We start from the raw sequence: 23502 nt of genomic DNA, 5'->3' as shown, positions 1-23502 counted from the left end.
TGCAGAGTACTAAGGAAGGGTCACATTCCTGATGCTGCTGACAATGCTCCTCCTAGTGTAGCCTAGGATACTCCTTGCCACAAGGGCACATTGTTGCCTCATGTTCAACCTCATGTTCACCAGGACCCTCTACTAAGTCACCTGGAACTCACAGAAATTTTAGCCAGGTCATTAGCCAAATATGTGAAAATTCCCTAACATTAGTACCTACTGTGGACTATTTCTAGAATACTTACTAATTGAAAATAAAGTATTTAATTCTAATTGTAAAAAAGGCCTGTGTAAGTGATTTGAGTATACTTAGCAATAACTAAAATTTTTGTTGCTCATTTATTATTTGAGTCTTTACTGGATGAACACGTCTGAAGAACAGTAATGCAAAAGTGCTTCTTTAGTAATAAATGCTTTAATTATAAAACTCAATGATCACTTCTCCACTGCTTCTAGGCAAAATCTATATTCTTCCAGTAAATGAAACAGGTGATATTGAACATCATCAATAAGCAAATGTTTCTCTGCTATGCTTCCATGGTTTTAAACCATGTATGTACACACTGCCATTACTGGGATTCTCTGTGTTGAAGAAGGTCTGTCTTTATAGGATAAATAACTTGCTGAAAATCTGAGCAAAAAAAAAGTGGTGATGAAGCTTGTAGGAATCCATTTATGAGGAGCCTCAATGTAGTCTGCTTTGGCTAAATGTTTATTCCACACCTGAATAATTTATTTTTTATTTATTAAAGTTCCAGCAAGCATCCAGAACCCTGAGCAGTGGCGAGTAACACTTCCTGAGAATTCTGGTGGTCTAGGAGACTTTCTTATTGTGAAGTAATAACCTGATTCCATTATTCATGTTTCTGTGACATCTTCTGAGGTATAATGAAACACTATAAATGAACAAGAAACCTCAAGTACTCAGGAAAATTTGTCTGTTGCAGCATGATGAAATATTTCTCTTCATCAACACAGCTTACCACAAAGTAAGTCTATTCTTCTGCATAGACTTCCCTCCAAGTGGGAAAATCAAGGTCAGATTCTTATTTCCAAGTTCTTGCTAACCAGAACCCAGGAGTTCTGACAGGTCAGCTAACAGTGATGAAAAATAATTAAGCTGGCTTTAGAAAATTGAAGATTATTCTTGCACTGTGTGAGGACTGATCTCCCCATTGGTTTAAGAAAAGATAGTGTAACAAAACAGGGAGGTCTAAGAGGAGTGCCATATCTCACAGGGCCTGAGTTTTCAGCTCTCACTGATATAACTCTATCAGCTTTACTGGGAGTTTTCACTTGTGTGAAAGGACAATTAGGTGCATTGAAATTCAAATCATCTTTCAAACCCTGCAACACAATTATCAAAGGGAAAATTGTGACTCTCTATTTAAAAGTAATTGCCACAACGGATTCAATTATGTTTTGTAAGGCAGAACCTGTCTTACAAGAATCTTAAGCTTGTCCTCTAGCTTCATTTTAGTGTCAACAGTAAGAATCAAAATGAAGCTATCTACCTGCTGTTTAGTGCAATATGTAGCACCTGGACAGTGTAAAATCTAAACAGTCCATTTCATTTATTTTATTATACTGTCACACACAATCTCATTTGGTTTTCATCTTACTTTTTTCTGAACATGCCCATATTTATTTATCATACCTAGAAACTTCAAACCCTGACATTTTTGTGCTATATAAACATACAATAAAAGCCTTTGTCTCACAGGACTGCTAACTACAATCAGGCAAAATATTCATAAGTGAAGGAAAGATGTGATGCAGGTTGTCCAAGGTCATTCAGGAGACTTGCATGAGAGTTTGAAATGGCATTCAACTTTGCAATATTCCTATTTTGTTCTCTATCTTCTGGATCCATATGCCTCTCATCATAGGTTAAAAGCTGGGGAAACATTGGTGTGGGGGACTGTGTCCCCCGGACTGGATGATTGAAGATGAGAAACTGCAAGGAGAGATTAAATGGGAACCACCTGCAGTGGCTTAACAAGCAGCTCCAGTAGATGAGATGAGTCACCTGCTCTACATTAGTAAGTATTGCCAGACAGTAAGAAGAAGGGGAGATTAACCAATCCCCTACAGCCACACCCAGAGGAGAGCTATGAATGCAAGATGCATGAAGGCAGTCGTTAGTCTCATGGGCTTGTTGTCACGGGCAGGAGCTCCCTTACCTCCCCCTACTCCCCCCAAGCTTGAATTCCATCCTTGTCGCTGTGGGTGCTGCCCTGGACCCCATAGTGACACATTGGGGTTTTCATTATGACCTCAGTGGCTGTTGCTTTGTATCAAAGGTGTAAGTTTTACAGAATTGCATTTGCCCAGCAGAGAGAATACCCATTGTTTTTTTTTTTTTCTTTCAACTGAAGAGTGAAAATGAATTATAAATCTTCATCAGGATCAGGATCTCTGTTAAATCTCATATCCAGATTAACCAGCAGAATCCTGGCTGCTTAGGGCTTCCTGGTTTACATTGCCCTATAAACTGTTTTTATTTCCTTATATGATTAGTTGCGACACCTTTGTTACCTTTGTTATTGCCTTGATGGAACAGGTTTTGACTGAACAAAAGTTTTGAGGACAATCTTCTAGATTCATAAACAGTGTGACTTTTATCCACCTCTATGCACACTTGATTTTTTTGTCAAATACAATAGTTTAAACACCATACAGACTGATTCTTTATCCCTTCAGTTCTGAAAGAAACCAATCTTAAGTCACTTATTCTGCTAGTAGGAGAAGTATAAACAGATCTAGTAAGTTGCTTGATCCTTTGTAAGGTGCTTAGATATAATTAATAGAAGTTTACTGTCTGGTGCTGAGAAACCATTTTATAGTCATTGCTTGCATAACATCAATAATTGATAGAAAACTCATGATCTCTTTATTTTGTAGTGTTGTTCCTTTTCTGCGTAACTCGTTAAATCACATCTTCACATTGCTTTGATTTAAAGTTCTTTATGATCATCACCTCAAGTCTCCTACCAAACAAGGCAAAGTTCCAATCAAACATTGCATTTAATTTCATTAGCTTTTTCACCTGCTTAGTCTCATAAATTAAATTGAAATCTCTGTATTAAACTTACAGAAAACCATTATTGAGACAAATGCATTTGTGTTCACTCAAATCTTTTGCTAGTTTCTTTTAACTTGACATCAGAAGTACAATAATATCTTTCTTTTGAATGTTTGCATTAGTAACATGGAACTTGCCATAATTAGTTCAGCTAATTCATTGCTAAGAATGAAAAGCCTCTTTTCCTAGTTTAAATTCTAATCTGTCTCTTTCCTGCCATCCTGGTGATGAAATAAGTATGAAAATACATGGTTTTCCCTGACTTTGGTATTGCAGGAATTTTTACACATTGGTTCCTTAAGTAGAATAGAATAGAACCAACCAGGTTGGAAAAGACATTTGAGATCACCGAGTCCAACCCACCAACCGCCACTATCTAATCAACTAAACCATGGCATCAAGCACCCTGTCAAGTCTCTTCCTAAACACTTCCAGTGATGGTGACTCCACCACCCCCCTGGGCAGCCCATTCCAATGGCCAATCACTCTTTCTGTGAAGAACTTCTTCCTAACCTCCAGCCTAAACCTCCCCTGGTGCAGCTTGAGACTGTGTCTTCTTGTTCTGGTGCTGGTTGCCTGGGAGAAGAGACCAATCCCTACTTGGCTACAACCTCCCTTCTAGTAGTTATAGACAGCAACAAGGTCTCCCCTGAGCTTCCTCTTCTCCAAGCTAAGCAACCCCATCTCCCTCAGCCTTTCCTCATAGGGCTTGTGCTCCAAAGCCCTCACCAGCTTTGTTGCCCTTCTCTGGACATGTTCCAGCAAGTAGTACAGGAACGACTCAGTATGGCTAATGTGTATAAACCTAAACTTGAGTACTATGTTTATATTATATCAGCCACAAGTTTTGGAGGTGCTATTGATGGACAAGAAATGGAGGCAGGCAGTCACTGATTTAAATTTTTTTCTTTTTTGTTCTTTCAGTGCTTTGGCTAATTTGGCATCTTGTTTAAAAACTGCAGATCATAAATCTGAAAAAAGTACTTGCATATAGTATCTGCTTTTAGCATATGGTGCAAGCCTGTTGGCTTCAGTTATTTTATTAGAATTAAAAAGCAGACTCTAAAGTCTGGCATAGTCTAATCTCATTTACTTGTATTTCTTTAAACACAGTGTGCAATTGCTTTATTTCAATATCCACACACTTCCTATACCCTGATGTCTTCAACTAGTGCCTACATTCTTAGTCATGATTGCAGCTGCTACTGTTGGCCTTCTTCAAGCTGCACAGGTTGCATTTGTTACTACAGAATGGGACCGGATTGATCCAGCTCAGTCAGAAAGTGCTCATGGTATCCATGGGCGCAGTGAGGCTGGTAATTCACTTTGGATCCCTAACTATACTTGTCCTCCCCACTTACTAGGATTTCCCAGGATATCTTACATAATTTAACAGCTGTGCTTAATGGCAAACTTAGTTGTGAACTGGATTCTATCTGTGACTGAGAACATAATTCAGTTTCACTATATTCTACGTTTCTTATGTATAGCTTAGAGATGCATTACATATTCTTTTGGGGGCTGTTATGACAGATAATCAGCCTGCCTGACCAGTTCTGGATGGTGCATTTCATTGACAATTTATTAATATTTTGGAGAACTAACAAATCAGTGCTGTTAGTAATGAAGGATGTGCACTGGCTTGTTTGAAGGTAGGAGGAAGTAATTTATGCACATTCCTCTAACCTCACAGGTCTTGTGATGAGGGGAGGTTTGAGTCCTAGTGTTCATCCCAACACTTATATACAAAAGAGCTTTAGTTTAAAATGCATGAATAGTCTTTAGAGATGGGACTGGAGCTGATAAATTCTTCTATGCATAAGACCTAACTTGCAAATTCATGCACACTGTGTTTTCCAGGCAGTTCTTTGACTAGTTTTAAAAACAGAGAAGTTTCACTAATGGATCTCAGTGCTCTGCACTGCAGAAATCCACATAGTTTGATAGCTGGTGTGCTTTGGAGTAAACAATCTAGCTCCTGCTACAAAGCTACTATATAAATCTGAACATTATCAGTGTCATTTATTGCTGTATCCAGGAGGCCCATTTACGCACAAATGGTCTAAAAGTATTGAAGTCTGAAAGTGAGATCATGGCTTCAGTCATACTCTTGGAGGCACTGTCACATACCTCAAATTTAGTTGTAACTTAGTATCCTGTATCAATTTCAGAAATCCATGAAAAGTTGCCCAAATGGGTATCTGCCTTCATTTTTGTCTTTCTTCACCTAACAGACCGAACATTTATCATCTTTCTATTAATTCTAAATCTAAACTCCACTTGAATGTCAGCTCAGCAGCACTTCACAAATAGCAACAAGTTAACTGGCTATACAAGGCGCAGTCCTAGGTGTGGATGGCCAAAGTGAAGTGAACTGTAACAGCTTGCAGCTAATCAGAAGGTTCATGCCACATTTTCTGTCCTGCTTGTGAAAGCCAGGAACAAAACAAACTCTCAGTCCTGATCAGTGTGAACCTTTGTACCACATAAGACATAATTCATCAGCTGGCACCAGTGCAATTGCTTATCATAAATTTCATGCCAAAGCCATTACCAGCTAGCATCCTAGACTGTGCATCTCACATAACCCAGACATTAAATTTATGAGTATGGCTGTTAAGGTAGGACAAACTTCTTCAGATTCTGCTGCAATAAGACCAGACATAGGATTCAGAAAACACTGAAAAACACATTTTTGTGATTTATTTAATATAGTGTCGTAGGGTTGGGGGAAAGGCCAGGCCTTCTCCCCCCACTGTGAGTAAAGGGAAGAAAATTGAAGGGAAAAAAAAAACGCACAGCCGGATTAGCAAAGGAGTGGGTGCTGTATATTTACAAAGCAATTTAGGGAACGCAGGGAAATATATACAGAATTTACAGTATTTACAATATATACAGAAATATACAACAAAGTAACACAGAAATGAGAGTTCCCTCCTCTACTGAGGGGGGTTCCCCACCCCTGCTCCCCCTTCTCTCCCCCTTTCCCCAAAAGAGGGTTAGAAAGAGAGAAAAAGAGAAACTGTTAATTAAAAAGCAGTTACGTGTTAGAATGTTAGAAGAGGCCTCACGCTCTTATTGGCTTCAAGGTCAAGTCTGGCCGAAAGCCCAGAAAGCTGCGAGCTGCAAGCCACCGAAGGAGGGGAAAAAAACTGAGACTAGTCCCACTGGGAATCAAACTTAAGGCAGTGCTTCTGCCTCTCCACCAATGAAATTAGTTTAGATCCGTCTTTCGTTTACAAACATTCGGCCATAGTATCCCTTTGTTAAAGGCAGCGCCTCAAACGGTCACAGTCCACCCCTTCTAAACAATTTCATTGGCTGTTCATACTGTCCATTCAATCTAAGACAATATTTATAGTTCGTGAGTAAAGTTCATAGTCTATTCCGGCTATGCTCAGATGTAGATGATTCAAAAGTCCAAGAAAATCAGAAAATGAGAAAAATGGAAAACAGTTTGTTTCTTCACCGACGAAGCGAAGAAAAGGGAAACAGGGATTCTCAGAGTCTCTTAGTTGACTTAGGGCTCTCAGGGTTCTCAGGGTTCATGCACTGTAGATTCCTCATTGATTCTTCCTTTGGACGTGATGTAGCTGTACAACAGTTTGAAATTAAACTAAAAAAAAAAAAAGTAAAAAAACTAAACTAAACTAAAACTAAAAATTTCAGCTAAAGTTAAATTTCTTTGTGGAATACACTGAATTTCACCATTCTCTTGCATTACCCAGTAAGTATGACCCGGACCTTCAGCTGAAACCACCCCTCAGACAGGTTTAGCCTCTCCTGAGGGTGAAAATACCCAAAGAGTTTTACCCAACAGATTCTTTTCTCTAACAACAGGAACTCTATCACCTTCTACTTTCTGTAGCAAATCTGAATGTGCAGGTCCAGCTCGGTTCACTGAACCTCTACTATTTACCAGCCAGGTTGCTTGTCCTAAATGTTTTTCCCAGTTTTTCAAAGATCCACCCCCCATGGCTTTAAGAGTGGTCTTCAACAAACCGTTGTAGCGTTCAATCTTCCCTGCAGCTGGCACATAGTAGGGAATATGGAATATCCACTCAATGCCGTGCTCTTTTGCCCAGTTCTTGACAAGGTTGTTCTTGAAATGAGTTCCATTGTCTGACTCAATCCTCTCTGGAGTTCCATGTCTCCACAGGATCTGTCTCTCCAGACCGAGAATGGTGTTGCGTGCAGTTGCATGTGGAACTGGATAAGTTTCCAACCATCCAGTGTTTGCCTCTACCATAGTAAGCACGTACTGCTTACCAGAACGAGAACGTGGTAGAGTGATGTAGTCAATCTGCCAAGCTTCACCATACCTGTACTTGGACCATCTGTCACCATACCACAAGGGCTTAAGTCGTTTTGCCTGCTTAATAGCAGCACAAATGTCACAGTCATGGATGACTTGTGTGACAGCATCCATGGAAATGTCTATGGATCTGTCACGAGCCCATTGGTATGTTGCATCTCTGCCTTGATGTCCTGATGAATCGTGAGCCCACCGAGCTAAGAATATCTCACCTCGGTGTTTCCAGTCGAGATCAAGATTAGAGTCCATGTCTACTTGAGAAACTCTTGCAGCTAGATCTGCCTGATGGTTGTGTTGTTGTACCTCAGTAGCTTTGCTCTTAGGAATGTGAGCATCTATGTGTCTCACTTTCACTGGAATTCTCTTGATTCGATCAGCAATGTCCTGCCATAGGTCGGTTGCTCAAATGGGTTTTCCTTTCCTCTGCCACCCACTCTTCTTCCAGTTCTTTAGCCAACCCCATAGAGCATTGGCTACCATCCATGAGTCGGTGTAGAGATAAAGCTTTGGCCATTTCTCATGTTCAGCCATGTCGAGAGCTAGCTGGACAGCTTTTACCTCTGCGAACTGACTGGATTCTCCTTCTCCATCCTTCGCCTCTGCAACTTGGCGTGTTGGACTCCACACTGCAGACTTCCACCTTCGCTTGTTTCCAACAAGACGACAGGAACCATCTGTGAACAAAGCATATTTCTTTTCATTGTCAGAAAGGTCATTGTAAGGAGAAGCTTCCTCAGCATGAGTTACTTTCTCCTCTGGAGGTTTAGCACAGTTGATACCTTCAGGCCAACTTGAGATCACCTCCACTAGACCAGGCCTTTCAAGATTTCCCATTCAAGCTCTCTGTGTTACCAGAGCCATCCACTTAGACCATGTTGAGTCTGTGGCATGATGTGGTGTGGAGCCTTTGCCTTTGAACATCCAACTCAAAACTCGTAATCTGGGAGCTAAGACAAGTTGTGATTCAGTTCCAATCACTTCAGAAGATGCTTTTACTCCTTCATAGGCAGCTAAAAATTCTTTCTCTGTTGGAGTATAATTAGCCTCTGAACCTCTGTAACCTCAACTCCAGAAACCAAGAGGTCGTCCACGTGTCTCACCTGGAGCTTTTTGCCACAAGCACCAGGTTGGACCATTGTCACTTGCAGCCGTGTACAAAATGTTCTTAATGTCTGGACCATCTCGGACAGGTCCCAGACCCATTGCTTGAACTACCTCTTGCTTTATCTGGTCAAAGGCTGCTTGTTGTTCAGGTCCCCAGTGGAAATGGTTTCTCTTTCGAGTCACATCATACAGAGGTTTCACAATCTGACTGTATCCAGGAATGTGCAGTCTCCAAAATCCCACCATCCCCAAGAAACGTAAGGTCTCTTGCTTGTTTGTGGGATTTGCCATGGTAGAGACTCTATTTACCACATCCACTGGAATGTGTCAGCGTCCATCCTGCCACTGCACTCCCAGAAACTGAATCTCTGTGGTAGGTCCTTTCACCTTGTCTCGCTTGATGGCAAAACCTGCATTCAGAAGAATGTCAATGATTTTGTTACCTTTCTCGAAGACTTCCTCAGCAGTTTTACCCCAGACGATGATATCATCGATGAACTGGATGTGTTCTGGAGCACCGCCTTTCTCCAGAGCATCGTGGATCACTGCATGACAGATGCTTGAGCTGTGGATCCAGCCCATTGGCAGTCTGTTGAAAGTGTACTGGATTCCTCTCCAGGTGAAAGCAAACTGAGGCCTGCATTCCTCTGCTATGGGAATAGAGAAAAATGCATTAGCAATGTCTATGGTAGCATACCATTTGGCCTCTTTGGATTCCAGCTCATACTGAAGTTCCATCATGTCTGGCACTGCTGCACACATAGGTGGTGTCACTTCATTCAGGGCTCAGTAGTCGACCATCAGACGCCAGTCTCCATTCTGCTTCTGCACAGGCCACACTGGACTGTTGAAAGGTGAATGAGTTTTGCTGACGACTTTCTGACTCTCCAACTGACAAATCAGATTCTGAATGGGCAACAAAGAGTCACGGTTGGTTCTGTATTGTCTGTGAGGCACAGTCTGAGAAGCGACCGGCAATTTAATGTCCTGTATCTTATGTTGTCCCACAACTGCAGATTCCTCAGAAAGCTCAGGTCTAGCAGACAGCTTCAATTTTTGTCCATCAATTTCTACAGAAGCTACTCCAAAAGCCCATTTGTAACCTCTAGGGTCTTTGAAACGCCCTTCTCTCAGAAAATCAATTCCCAAAATACAAGGTGCGTCAGGTCCGGTCACAACTGTATGCTTCCTCCATTGTTTACCAGTTAAACTTTTATTAACCTCCACCTTACTTAACTCTTGAGAGCCACCAGTGACTCCCAGAATAGTTACAGACTCTGCTCCCTGATAATTTGATGGCATTATGATGCACTGAGCTCCTGTGTCAACCAAGGCCCTGTACTTCCGAAATTGTGAAGTGCCAGGCCACTGGGCACTTCCCAATAGATTCTATTATCTCTGTTATCCCTCTCCTCCCCTCAAATGGTCACATATAGGAACCCATAAAGCAATGGCAATCTTGGTTCAGCTATTTAACTTCCATAGACTGGTAGTAGGTTGGAAGGGATCTCTGGAGATAATGTAGTCCAATCCCACTACACACAAGTATGATGAGATCAGGTTGCACAGGAATACATCTACCTTAAGGGGAGTTGTAGACAGGTAGAGGTTGGTCTCTTCTCCCAGGCTACCAGTACCAGAACAAGAGGACACAGTCTCAGGCTGTGCCAGGGGAGGTTTAGGCTGGAGGTTAGGAGGAAGTTTTACACAGAAAGAGTGATTGCCCATTGGAATGGGCTGCCCGGGGAGGTGGTAGAGTCGCCATCACTGGAGGTGTTCAGGAGGAGACTTGATAGGGTGCTTGGTTGCATGGTTTAGTTGATTAGGTGGTGTTGGATGATAGGTAGGACATGATGATCTTGAAGGTCTCTTCCAACCGGGTCTATTCTATTCTATTCTATTCTATTCTATTCTAGTCTAGTCTAGTCTAGTCTAGTCTAGTCTAGTCTAGTCTAGTCTAGTCTAGTCTGCTGGGTTTTGAAAGTATCCAGAGAAGAAGACTCCATAACCTCTCTGGGCAGCTTGTCCCAGTGCTCCATCACCCTCAAAGTAAAGTTTTTACTTACTTTCATGTGAAACCTTTTGTCTTCTAGTTAGGACATGGGGCAACAGGTACAATCACTACCCACCACTGAGAAGAACCCATCCCCATTCTCATGACCTCAGGGAAATGCTTGAAATAGTCTAGCGCAGAGACACAAAAATTATTAAGAGAGTGGAATATCTTCCTTATGAGGAGAGACTGAGGGAGCTGGGGCTCTTCAGCTTGGAGAAGATGAGACTGAGGGGTGACCTCATTCATGTTTATAAATATGTAAATGGTGAGTGCCAAGAGGATGGAACCAGGCTCTGCTCGGTGATGCCCAAGGACAGGACAAGGACCAGTGGGTGGAAGTTGAGGCATAGGAAGTTTCATGAAAATATGAGGAACACTTTTTTCACTGTGAGGGTGACAGAACACTGGAACAGGCTGCCCAGGGGAGTTGTGGAGTCTCCCTCTCTGGAGATATTAAAAACCCACCCGGATGCATTCCTGTGTTACCTGATATAGGTGATTCTGTTTTGGCAGAGGGGTTGGACTAGATGATCTTTTGAGGTCCCTTCCAGCCCCTGACATTCTGTGATTCTGTTGTAAGAAACATGCTCCAGCCCCCTAATAATTTTTGTGGCCCACTGACAGACTGTCTCCAGTAGTTCCCTGTCCTTCTTGAACTGGCAAACTGTCACAACCCAGTATCCTGAGCCAACATTCCACCCCCTTGGCTGAAAGCATTAGGTGTGTTGTTCCTTCCATCTTTCTACTTCAGGGTAGTGATATGAACATAATGTTCAGGGAGAGAGAGATCAGGGAGAAAGCAATCAGAATCTAGTCCTTTTAGTTTTGATGTTTCAGGAACAATTTAGTAGTTCAATTGGAGATTTCTTTTGTCTCCACTTACCCTCATCAATGGAGGTGGTGGAGGGATGTAACATTCCTGTAATGGTAACATCTTCAAAACAATCTGTTCTTCAAAGTCATATGTGATTGAGTCTTCCTGGTCCTTTCCCTGTAAAGAAGAATGAAAACTCGGCCCCTTTTTGGACTGGTCTTAAAAAGAAGGGACAATCCAATGAGCATTGTTTCTGTATTCCTTGTCATGGGTGTCAGTGGCTACCCAGGCATATATATTCAGGCAGTTTTCAGTGCCTAGAGACCCTGTCCCACATCAGGGAGTTCTCTGGAGTTTTCACTGAGCCCTCTAAAATTAATCCATTGCCCACCCCCCCAGCTCACTTAGTGGGGATGGGGTTTATGCTAGTTTATTCCCAGTATGAGAAGATGTTAGCAACGATTTTCTTTTCCCCAAATCCTTATCTGGTCCCTTCCACATTTTCATTAACAGCTTCCAACTAGAAAGAGGGAGGGCATCCATCAACTCATTGAGTATTCCCTTGTTGAGGTCTTCTCTTCAGAGCTGGCATCCTGGTCCTGAGAACTTTTCAGGGGGGTTGGTAAACAATGCAGCTACAGCAAATTAACTCTTGGACAGCCCCTACCCCACCAAGAGAGGAATCTGACTGGAGTTGCTGTAGAGAAAAACATCCCTCCCTCAAGCTTATGACTTCTCTCAGGTGTCCAGTGGCTGGAGCTAAGGGTGTGGCCCTCAGGTCGTCCTGGATTTGCATAGCACACAATTTCATAGATTGAAAGAGGCCTCTTATCAGAGCCTTTAACTGCTTCAGGGAGGGCTGTTGTGGAATCAGCTGCTGTTCATGCACCAGCTGAAGGCAAGCTGCCCTCTGCACACCCCCGACCAATTGTTCCAAACCTGAAGTGGGAATGGCCACTGGACCCTGTTTTCCAAGGGGTTTAGCCTGCCAGCCCAACATGCAGCTCCATCAGTCAGAGGCCAGACTGTATACCCATCCTCCACAGTCAGAAACACACCAGGACCACAGGACCCCTGGGCCTTGCAACCAGCAAGCTTCACCCTGTCTCCCCCAGTGAAAGAGATTCTTCACACGGTCTCAGACTCCTAAGGGAGACAGCTATATTTCTCTTGTTATTTTGCCCGTTGAGTTGCACTGCATGACCTCCAGCCCATCCTCATTGCTCCCATCATACAGGAACTCAGTTTCAATAAACAGATGAAGATGAGGAGTAATATTAACTCCCAGCTTAGGTTTTGCTTTTTCCATTCCAGCCCATGGATAATGGCAAGGCACTTCCCAAGCAACTAAATCATGCTCTTTAGCTATAATATTGAAACGGCAATCACTCTCAAGGAACCCCCTACTTCAGCTCAGCCAGTTCTACCCATAGCTGTTGCTCCCTAACCAAAGCACTGTGCAGCTGGCTCTGTAGGCCATCTGCAACCATCTTAACTTGCAGCTGATTTATCCATTCAGTTTCAAGCTTTGCCTTCAAGTCCTCCACCAGTTCCTGTAATGCCCTGTTCTTCTCCAACTCTGATTTACAATGCACCTATTTTTTCATGCTGCCATCAGCAGTGCCCCTAAAACTGCAAATATAATTGTTGTCAGGAGGGAGCAGTAAAATAAAGCTGAACCCAGGCAGTCATCGTCACTTGCCAGGGAACTCAGACTCTTTTTTTTTGAAGCCACCACAGCAGAGCCAAAAATAAATCTGGTGAACCCCCTTCATGGGGGATGAAAGCCTAAGCTGCTAAACCCCCTTCATGGGAGTCACAAGCCAAAACTGCTGAGCCCCAGTCCTTGGGGATGCAAGTAAGACAAAAAAGGGCAGGGGACTCTTTCTGCTCCTCCAGTATCACTTTTCCATAAGAAAAACCTCAGAGGCCTAGTCTCAACAGCTGCTTTACTCTAGCAAAGGAATCCTGCAGACTATGCCGATTAAAATATCATGACCTGGTGTCCTGAACTGAGCCTGGGTGGTGGCAGAGGTTGTGCTAAGACTCAGAAATTCTCTTGGAGTAAATTACAGTGAATTGACATCAAATGGCTGATAAGTTAGATTTATTAGATTGGACTGGAGCAGGGGGAAAGTGGAGAGAAAGAGGAGAGGAAAAAAATAGAGAGAAAGAAAGAGAGAATTAAGAAGAAAGAAAGATATCACCACCCTTGGTTCTCACAAGTTCTCTCAGGCATAGTCCAATTTCATCTGTGGTGGGTGTACATTCCAGCAGGGGTTTCTGTGGTAGATGCCACATGTGGATCCTGGAAGCTGTGGTCCTTTTATACCCCCTGGCAGGGTGGGAGGGAGGGTGGTCCCTCCAAATCACAAAGAGAGGTGTACATTCCAATGCAATGTCTCTATTGGCCTTTCAGTAGTGCTGTTACAGTTGTTTTTAAAAGGGAATTCCTGCTTGTGCAGAAATTATGTCTTTTCATTGTTAAACCATTCTGCCAGGCCAGCAGCTCCCTGTGGAGGCTATTAAAGGCCATCAAAACCACCACCCTGTCTATTCAGATCACCTTGTTTGAGACAATGGAGTTCTCATGGGCTACCAGCCCTGCCCTGCCAGACCTGTGGTTTTGAGACAATAAAGGACTGGGCTATCACAGGAGCCCAGAACTGGACACAATACTTCAGATGCAGCCTTACCAGGGCAGAGTAGAGGAGGGGGAGAACCTCCCTTGTCCTGAGTGCCTTAGATTTTCTTGTAGCTTTCCTACATAACTTTGCAATGCACCTACATTACTCCTAAGTGTCCAGTCCCTTTTTTGCCCCAGACTGTGGACTTCCATTTGATTTTTTTTCCACAGAAGCTCCTTGCTCATCCATGCAGGTGTCTTGTCTCTCCTGCTTGATTTCTTACTCATGGAAATGCACCCATCTTGAGCTTGGAGGAGGCAGTGCTTGAATATTAAACAGCTCTCTTCATTCTTCCTATATTCCAGAGCCCTAACCCACAGCATTATTCCAAGTAGGTCTCTGAAGAGGTCAAGCTGGCTTTCCTGAAGTCCAGGTTTACTTACTTAGTATCCCTGCTACTTCCTTGCATGATCCTGAACTCCATCTCATGGTCACTTCAGTCAAGGCTGCCTCCAACCTTCATATCTCTGAACTGACCTTCTATGTTAGCAGTGCACCTCTCCTCATAGGGTCCTCCACTGCCTTTGTCAAAAAGTTACCATCAATGCACTGGAGGAATCTCCTGGAGTGTTTGTGACTTGCGGTGCTGTCTTTCCAGCAAATATGTGGGTAGTTGAAGTTCTCATGATAACTGGGGCACGTGTTCACAAGGCTACTTGAAGCTGTCTGTACAAGGCCTCTCCAATTTCCTCTTACTGATCAGGTGGACTAGAATAAATCCCCACTGCAATGTTACCTATATTAGTCTGTCCTTTAATTCTTACCCACACACTTTGAACTCATTCTTCCTGCCCCTCGATAATATTCCTAAAAAGTAAAAAAATTATCAATTTTTATAATAATGTTAAGTATTTCTATATAGTTTTTTCTTGGTTTTTTTTGGTAAATATTCAAAGTTTTTACATATGCAGGAAAACTGCATGGGAAGCCATAGTTTCTTAAGAATGTAGTAGCAAATAATAACCTATAGGCTTGTTTAGGAATGCAGTCAAACAGAAGTACTTCCTTTATTCTATGTACCCAAATAATGATGTTTTGGGGGGTCCAAATTCACTGCTGATAGAACTGGAAAAAACATTTGGCTTGAAACAGATATAATTCTAAAAGATTAGTTATCTCATTTACCATAACTGATTCTGATAAAAAGGGAAGCTGCTGCAAAGGGGGCTGTCAATGTTGAAACTCAAGAGAACGAGGAACGTGACAACTGAGAAGGCTATAATAAAAAAGGTGCAATAAAGTAGGTAGGTCTGGGCCAAATATGCCATGAATTTATTGCAAAGTAAGAAGGAAAAAAAGCTGCAATGTTAAAATACTAAGTGTTTGAGTCATGCAAACTTGCATAATTCTCATCAGATCTAGTTATACCCAATGGATTAAATATTGAAATAAAACCAATTTAAAGTCTTGCTTGATATCACAGAAACATGATGCAAGCTATTTATTAATCACAAGAACTCTAACAACAAAAGGCAGGTTACAGATAGCTGAGAATTCACATTTCTCTAGCAGTTAGTAATTTGTTTTATTTAGTTTTTATCAATTCATCAACAGTGTATTTCCAAATAAAAAACTGTTGAGCATTATCTCTAGTTATGTTTCTTATACGTGTTTCAGTTTGACAAGCTTGGGAAATCTAGGCTAGATATGTTTTATTAGCATCTGAATTCACTGAAAGTCTGTAAATGTTTTGTTTTTATTTTTATATTCTACTGACAGTAGATTTCTGTAGTTATAAAAAAAAATTCACAGACTCCAAGTATTAGTTCAGTCTTTGCTTTTGGAATAACTGAAATACATACATGATGCAGTTTTCCCTGTAACTATAGCTTAGTTAGAAAACCACTGTCAGTCAGGACACCATGTATCCCTTTTGTGTCAGGAAGAATAGTTAGCCTGAACAAAGCAGCTCGGTTATGAGATGTCACTGTGCATTAGAATGTAAATCGGCACTTTTGAAGAAAGATCATATGGCACCACCCTTTTCACTGCTATTGCTGCAAATTGTTTTTATATTGAGTATCTAGGTTTCAGAACCATGGTTAGCTTAATTTTCTTGCAGTTGCAATAAGTAGTGAGTAGGGACATCAGAGAGAATTAAATGGAAATAAATACAAATAGATTCAAAAGTTTCCAATTTTACATATAAAGTGGTGAGCTCTGAAATCACCTTTGTCTTTCAGGAGTGAGATCTAGGGTTTATGATAGAGGGTTTCATGGTAATGTCTAATGAGTACTCTTATCACAGAATCACAGAAACATCCAAGTTGGAAAAGACCCTAAGGATCACCAAGTCCAAGTGATTACCCTACTCTAAAATCATAGAATCACAGAATCATTAAGGTTGGAAAAGACCTCAGAGATCATCAAGTCCAACCTATCACCCAACACCTCATGACTACTAAACCATGGCTTCAAGTGCCACATCCAATCCTTTTTTGAACACCTCTAGGGGCAGTGACTCAACCATCTCCCGGGGCAGTCCATTCCAATGATGAATTACTCTTTCTGTGAAGAACTTTCTCCACACCTTGAGCCTAAACCTCCCCTGGCACAGCTTGAGACTATGTCCTCTTGTTCTGGTGCTGGTTGCCTGGAAGAAGAGACCAACCCCCTCCTGGCTACAACCACCCTTCAGGTAGTTGTAGACAGCAATAAAGTCTTCCCTTAGCCTCCTCTTCTCCAGGCTAAACAACCCCAGTTCCCTCAGCCTCTCCTCGTAATGCTTGTGCTTGAGACCTCTCCCCAGCCTCGTTGCCCTTCTCTGGACACGTTCAAGTGTCTCAATGTCCTTCTTAAACTGAGGGGCCCAGAACTGGACACAGTACTCAAGGTGTGGCCTAACCAGTGCTGGTTCACCCCCCAACCATATCCCCAAGCACCACACCCAAACAACCTTTAAACACATCCAGGGTAATCTTATCAATCAAAAAGAACAAATCAAACACTAGGAATTTTTAATAATGTGTCTCTGACAATGCGTACCTCCATGGTATGCTTCCATCTCTAGTCCTGTAAGATATCCTCCTCTTTTTTCTATCTCAGAAAGGATGTAGTAGCCAAGGTCTGCAGAAGGGCAATAAGAAAGAACAACATATGGAAGAGCTACTTATTGAAAATTACTAAATAATAGAACCATAAAATCATGAGCAGCTTGGAGACATTATGTAAGTACATACTGTGTGGTTATCAGTTGGACTTGGTGATCGTAAGGGTCTTTTCCAACCTGAACATTTCTGTGATTCTATTATCACTTGTGTGCAAAAAATAAGGGCTTAGAAAGTCATGTATAGGAATCTGTTTCCAAACACAAAATACTACTTTTTGTGCAGTGGGTATCTGAGCTGTTGAGTTAGAGGTCATTTTGATGCCAAAAGTCCATATGGAATTATAGGATGATTGGTCAAGTTCATAGATTAGCATTCAATTAATGGTTACTACAAACATAAATATAGTTCCTGAGCTGAAAGTGTCTGAAAGGTGGAGAAGCACTATTCAGAATTAGCATATTGTCTTGCCTTGTTTTGCTGTTGCTCCTGAAACATCTACTCTTGGTCTCTGTTGGACTTAGTTCTGGGTTTTGTCTGACTTTATGTAGTTATGCTGTTCACACTAAATAACAACTTAGAAAACAACTACTGGCAGTAGTACTTGTATAAGAAATTTTTGTTAGAAAATCCATGGAGCTTAATTATTTTATTTTTTAATTTTTTAATGCAATCATAACCCCCCACAGATGTGGATAACTGGGCCAAACATAGGCTGGTTCCCCAGCACTGTATTAATGCAATGTTAAGTGCTTGCACTTTCTGAGGAAAATTCATGGAAACAGTGGGGCTAGTCTATATAAATACAGCTTAACCACTGAAATTAATGTGAAGGTATCAAAAGTTTGTGGCAGATGGTGAGTTAGGGAGATGTTCTTATTTATTTTTGTTCACTGGTAGGCTTTTATGTAGCTCTATCAATTTAGTAACAGCGTGACTCATGCAAAAATTAATGAACATAACCTGTCAACAACTTTCTGAGGGAAGTGAGTACTATCATGTGATATCTGCAGATCTCTGAGGTATATCTTTACCCTCCTTTGCTTCCAGCTACAGGCATAGATAGGTTCACTAGAAGCATGGATTCACTTTATTGTTCACAGAGAAAAGAACATAGGGCATAACGTTTTTTTTTTGTGGATCTGGTAGTTGAGATTGGTTTCCCTCAGCTGCACAAACCTGAAATTGCAAGAAAATGATCCCAGCTTTGAGGTGTTCTATACTGTAGAACCATATACTTACTGCGTTTGTAGGCTTATGACCTAACACAGAAAGTTGCAAGGCAGAGGGCTACAGTCATAAAATTTGTATTTAAAAAAAGCAACCCACAACTTCTATTTTATGACACTGTCCTGTTACTGACTTTTTCATTAATTCTTTTGCTCAGGGCACTTTACCACGGGAAGCTGGTTATTTAAACCCCCTTACACAGACTCAGCACAAACCTACAGGCTCGCGGCTAGCCCAGAGAGCCAAGCACAGCCGCCGGGTGGCTGTGGGGCTCCTCACCACAGCCTTTCAGTGTTCAAAGAGCAGGGCCACTGCCACCTTGGAGCAGGCATGCGGCACCCCTGCACCCTCACGCTCAGGGCATGGAGCTCCGCGCTGAGGGGAGCAGGGCATGTGCCCCTGCTGCTGCCCCTGTCCCTGCTTCCTCTGGGCATTCACAGACCATCAAAGGTCATGTTCTCAAATTCCTCTTCAGTGAGCAGGGACACCTTCAGCTAGACCAGGCTGTCCAGGGCCACACTGAGTGTGATCTTGAATGTCTCCATGAATGGGGCCTCAACCACATCTCGGGGCAGCCTGTCCTAGTATCTTATTACTCTCATTGCAAAGAACTTCCTTATGTCTAACCTAAACCTGCCTCACTCTGGTTTGAAACCGCTGCCCCTTGTCCTGTCAGTATAAGCTTTTTAAACAGTCCTTCTCCAGCCTTTTCTTCTCCAGGCTGGTCAGCCGAAGTTTTTCTCTGCCTGTATTCATGTGAGAGGTGCTCCAGCCTTCTGATCATCTTGGTGGCCCTCCTCTGGACCCACTCCAGAAAGTCCATGTCTCTTGTGTTGGGGGCCCCAGGGCTGGACACAGTAGTCCAGGTAGGGTGTCATCAGAGCTGAGTGGCAGAATCACCTCTCTCGACCTGCTGGCAATTTGCCTTCTGGAATGCAAGTGCACATTGTTGGCTCACACCCAGCTTCTCATCCACCAGTACTCCAAGTCCTGTACTGATGGGCTGCTCACAATTTCATTATCCCCTAGCCTGTATTGATAATAGTGGGTTACCCCAAACTAGATGCAGGATCTTACATTTTGCCATCTTGAACCTCATGAAATTCCTCTCAGCCCACCTCTTCAGCCTGTCCAGGTGCCTCTGGCTTTCTAGGCACTTGTGCTGTTTACTTACTTGGGGGTTAAAGGACAGATGAGATGACAGCAGGGGAAGAAAGCTAGTCTGCAGAAGTGTCTCCTCTAGCATGGGTCAGGGCATGAGGTAAAGGCAAGCCAAAGAGGGTTTATTGTGCTTTAACTGTTAATGCACACAGGTGCCATTGCAAGAAGTGGGTCAAGATGCAGATGTAGAAAGCAGGGCTGTCAGCAAAGTGGGCTGTGTTCTGTGGAGGAGGTAGTTGCCTCTTAACTAAATGTCTGCCTCATTAGAAACATTATATATATCATAAACTGTAAATGTAAATGGTGTGTTAACACCTGTCTAATCCAGAAGGGAAGTTTTGTTTCTGGACACACAGATGTTCATTAAGGTGAAAACTCAGCCTAGAGTTTTATTTTGGCTTCTAGTGAACTGTTTAGGGGAAAGGAAAGTATACATTAAAAATATTTACAAGTTTTGGTTAAACATATAAAGGACTCATACATTTGACACATTGCTTTGGGAAAGCAGAACATCAGTTTATTTGAAATAAGACAGTGCAAATTTCTTAAAAATACATTTCCTTTCTCTAAAATAGAAGAACAATGAACGTAGCACATGAAGCAAAACAAGAGTAACCATAAAGTCAATTTACAATCTTTGGATGAATAGAAAGACTGTCAAGAGCACTGGAATATGTAAGTAGATTTTGATAAGAGACCTTACTGGTTATTTAATGCTAAAATGTAAAAAGACATGGCTGCCACTAACACTTCTATGACATGAAAGTTTCTTAAAAAGCAAAAGCAAACCTAGGGCTGATTTAAATAGAATTATCCTCTCATACATCAAAGCATCTATACATACAGTGCCCTCAGGACCTGAAAAGAGTAAACCTGATAGTTTCAAATATTTTGCTTGGCAGGGTGGGAAAAGAATTTAATGGGTGTTTATACTAGCCATAAATTATGGTATATAGAGTTAGTCAGTGTACAGAAAAACCCCAATGACCAGAGAAGCAGTCATTGAAGAGTCATTTTCCATTTACCTAAAAGGAAAAAGTAAGACTGGGAACGAAAAATGTGAGCAGAAAGAGATGAAGAGAGGCACAAACAAATAACTGTTTTCCTACATAATTTATTGGTAAACTGAGATGGGTAAGTTTGAAGGGGGCTTGTTCTTCAGGAACTTACCAGTCAGGAGTCGCTGAAGTACATGCCCATGTTTGTTACAGAAGGAGGACCTGAATGTAGAAGAGAAATCATTGCAGTAAATTTCCCCAACAACTCCTTTAAATATGTTAATAACTAATAATTTAAGAAGTGAGACTGATTTTATGTTACTAATCTCTTAAAACCTTCTTCTCCTAGGTCAGCTAAGTAATAAATTGTGTGGGTGTTTGGTAGAGTCAAGAACTGAATGGGAATAGAAATTTTATTTACACTTCAGGCTTGCCACTATCAGAAAGTGCATGACACTATAGAGGAGTTTGATTTTTCATTTTCTATATTGTACTTTCATGTTAATACACAGCATTAGTCTTACAGATTGTTTTCATCATTTAAAAGATACATATTCCACAGGCCTACATCTGAGGAAATTGAAGGACAATTGGGAAAACAACAGCTGGATCTTTAGCAATGATCCCCGCCAGTGCCTGCTGCCCCCCAAACCTAGTAGATGCATGTGCAGGATCCTTCACTCTTATGTACATGGAGGCGGGGTTTGGCACCTCTCCCCACACATTCTGGTCAAATGTGCAGGGACAAGGACTGAACCACTCTACAATAAAAGACGAGAATTTGCCCCAGGAGCTCGGGCCTGTGTTGACCCCACGGGGATGCCTGTGAAGATTTATGCCTACTGAACTCTGATCAGTGCAGCTACCACGGGGAAAAGCAGTAGCACCTGGACCCTGGCTTCTATGATTACATTTGGACTGGTATGTATTTAGAACTCAATAAAGGGACACTCTGTATGCTTTGCTTATTTGAGTGTGTGTGTGAGTGCCATTGTCTGGCTCCCCCAGATCCACTTTGGAACCTATCTAGAACACTGACCTAATACTCTATAAATAAAGTTGATGCTTAGACAGTTAGACAGTCCCTTAGTATCTAACCTTTTCAGATGTTTGAATTTCATTGGCTATAAAATTCAGACAAAAAAAAAAAAAAGCATTTGAAAATACTAGAATCTTGGCTTTTTAAACTGTGAACGATGGTAGTCCATGCTGATGGTGAACAACGTTGGCCATGCATTTAATTTGGTCTGACTTAATCAGTGAAGTAGCAGGTCCTTTAAAAGAAAGTCAAAGATTTAAGTCAAACTTGTGCCATTGCTTCTAATCTTTCACACATTCTTAAAAAAATTCTTTTCTTTCTTCTTTTATTGACAAGAGAACATATAGTACTGGTGTGTGCATTATTGCTTTCATTACACTAGCACACTTTATCTTGCCAAAAGAGGACAAGCTACACAAAAATAACACCACATCATTTTAATTTGGGGCAGTATCAGTGGTGTCTGCAAATGGCTGGTACCTCACAGAATTAAAAGAAATGAATCATATACCTAACCTTGCTCTGACAATACTGCCTGAAATAGGGTGCCTGGCATAAAGCTGAGTAAATGCCTTGGCTCCTTTTTTCCTCATGGTCATGCAAGTATAGCTGCAAATAATTTAAAAAAAAAAAAAAAAAGACAGACATATTTGGTTTCTTACAAAATTTCTTCAAGAGCTTAATGAGACTCTAATGAGGTACTAATAAAGTGCAGTTAAAGAGTACTGTATCAGAACTGCAGGATAAGGTTTGGAATGGTGACATACGCACATTGCTTATCAATAAATAGTTATTAAGCCTCCAAATTTGTGCCAACTTTTCTAATAGAATATTTAAAAATAGCAGCTCAGTTACACCCCTCCAGCTTAGAGAATCCCTAGGATGGTTCATGCTTTTGAATTTATTTCTCTACACCCTGCTTTTTATGGAACAGTAAAAAAATGGATCACATTGCAGAGATAATTTTCAGGACACTGTTCACCATAATTTAGACTGCTGTGAGATTACTGAAGTTACACCAGGGACAAAAGCAACACAAACCAATTTGAGAGAGAGAGAGAGTGAGAGAGTGCATTTTGCTGTATCTCTACTTGCATCTAGTGCTCATGGGGTGAAAGAATTAAATGTTGTCTGTCAAGTTCGTCCAATACAATCCTCTTTTATTTCAACAGTCGTGCAACAAAGGCTGTTTAACACCAAAGTGTGTAAAAAAATAAGAAAAAAATAGAGGTCAGAAGAAGAAGAAAATAGATGTCTGGAAAAGACATTGTTGATAGTGACCTTGTTTCATTTAGACTCAGCTCTGAACTTACTCCATCTTCTTAAATGCAATTAGATAGCAATATACAAATAAATAAATTGTACTATTGGCATGATATAAGTATGAAATGTGTATGCCCTCTTGAAAGAGGAAGTCAATTGCATCTCTGGAAAACTATACATTTTGAACTATCCAGAAGATAATAGGTTATGAGATTAAGGGGAGAGTAAAAAAGCCTTTAATTGTACAGAAATGTAACACAATAATAGATCAAAGCCTTTCTACAGAGCAGTTCAATATTAATATCATTTGCCTACAGATGAAAATGAAAGATCATTGGAAAATAAGTCAGGACATTGATTTTTTACCATTAAAAAACTCTGTAAAGTAGGAATATTGAACAAGATCAAAACTTAAAGAACCATTTGTTTCTGTCTGATTCTCAGGGTCATGCCATTTTGTAGCCTAGCTTGGGCCCCCCCTTCTCTGGCTCAGTGAGTGAAGGATTTTCTTCCTTTCCTTCTTTCTCTTCCTTCCTTCCTTCTTTCCTTCCTTTCTCTCTTTCTTTCTTTCTTTCTTTCTTTCTTTCTTTCTTTCTTTTTCTTTCTTTCTTTCTTTCTTTCTTTCTTTCTTTCTTTCTTTCTTTCTTTCTTTCTTTCTTTCTTTCTTTCTTTCTTTCTTTTCTTTCTTTCTTTCTTTCTTTCTTTCTTTCTT

The sequence above is a fragment of the Melanerpes formicivorus genome, unplaced genomic scaffold, assembly GCF_026170545.1.
Source record: "Melanerpes formicivorus ecotype bairdi unplaced genomic scaffold, bMelFor1.0.p_v2 SCAF_2, whole genome shotgun sequence".
NCBI lineage: Eukaryota > Metazoa > Chordata > Aves > Piciformes > Picidae > Melanerpes > Melanerpes formicivorus.
The sequence above is the reverse complement of the archived record's forward strand: the minus strand, read 5'-3'. Positions refer to the sequence as shown.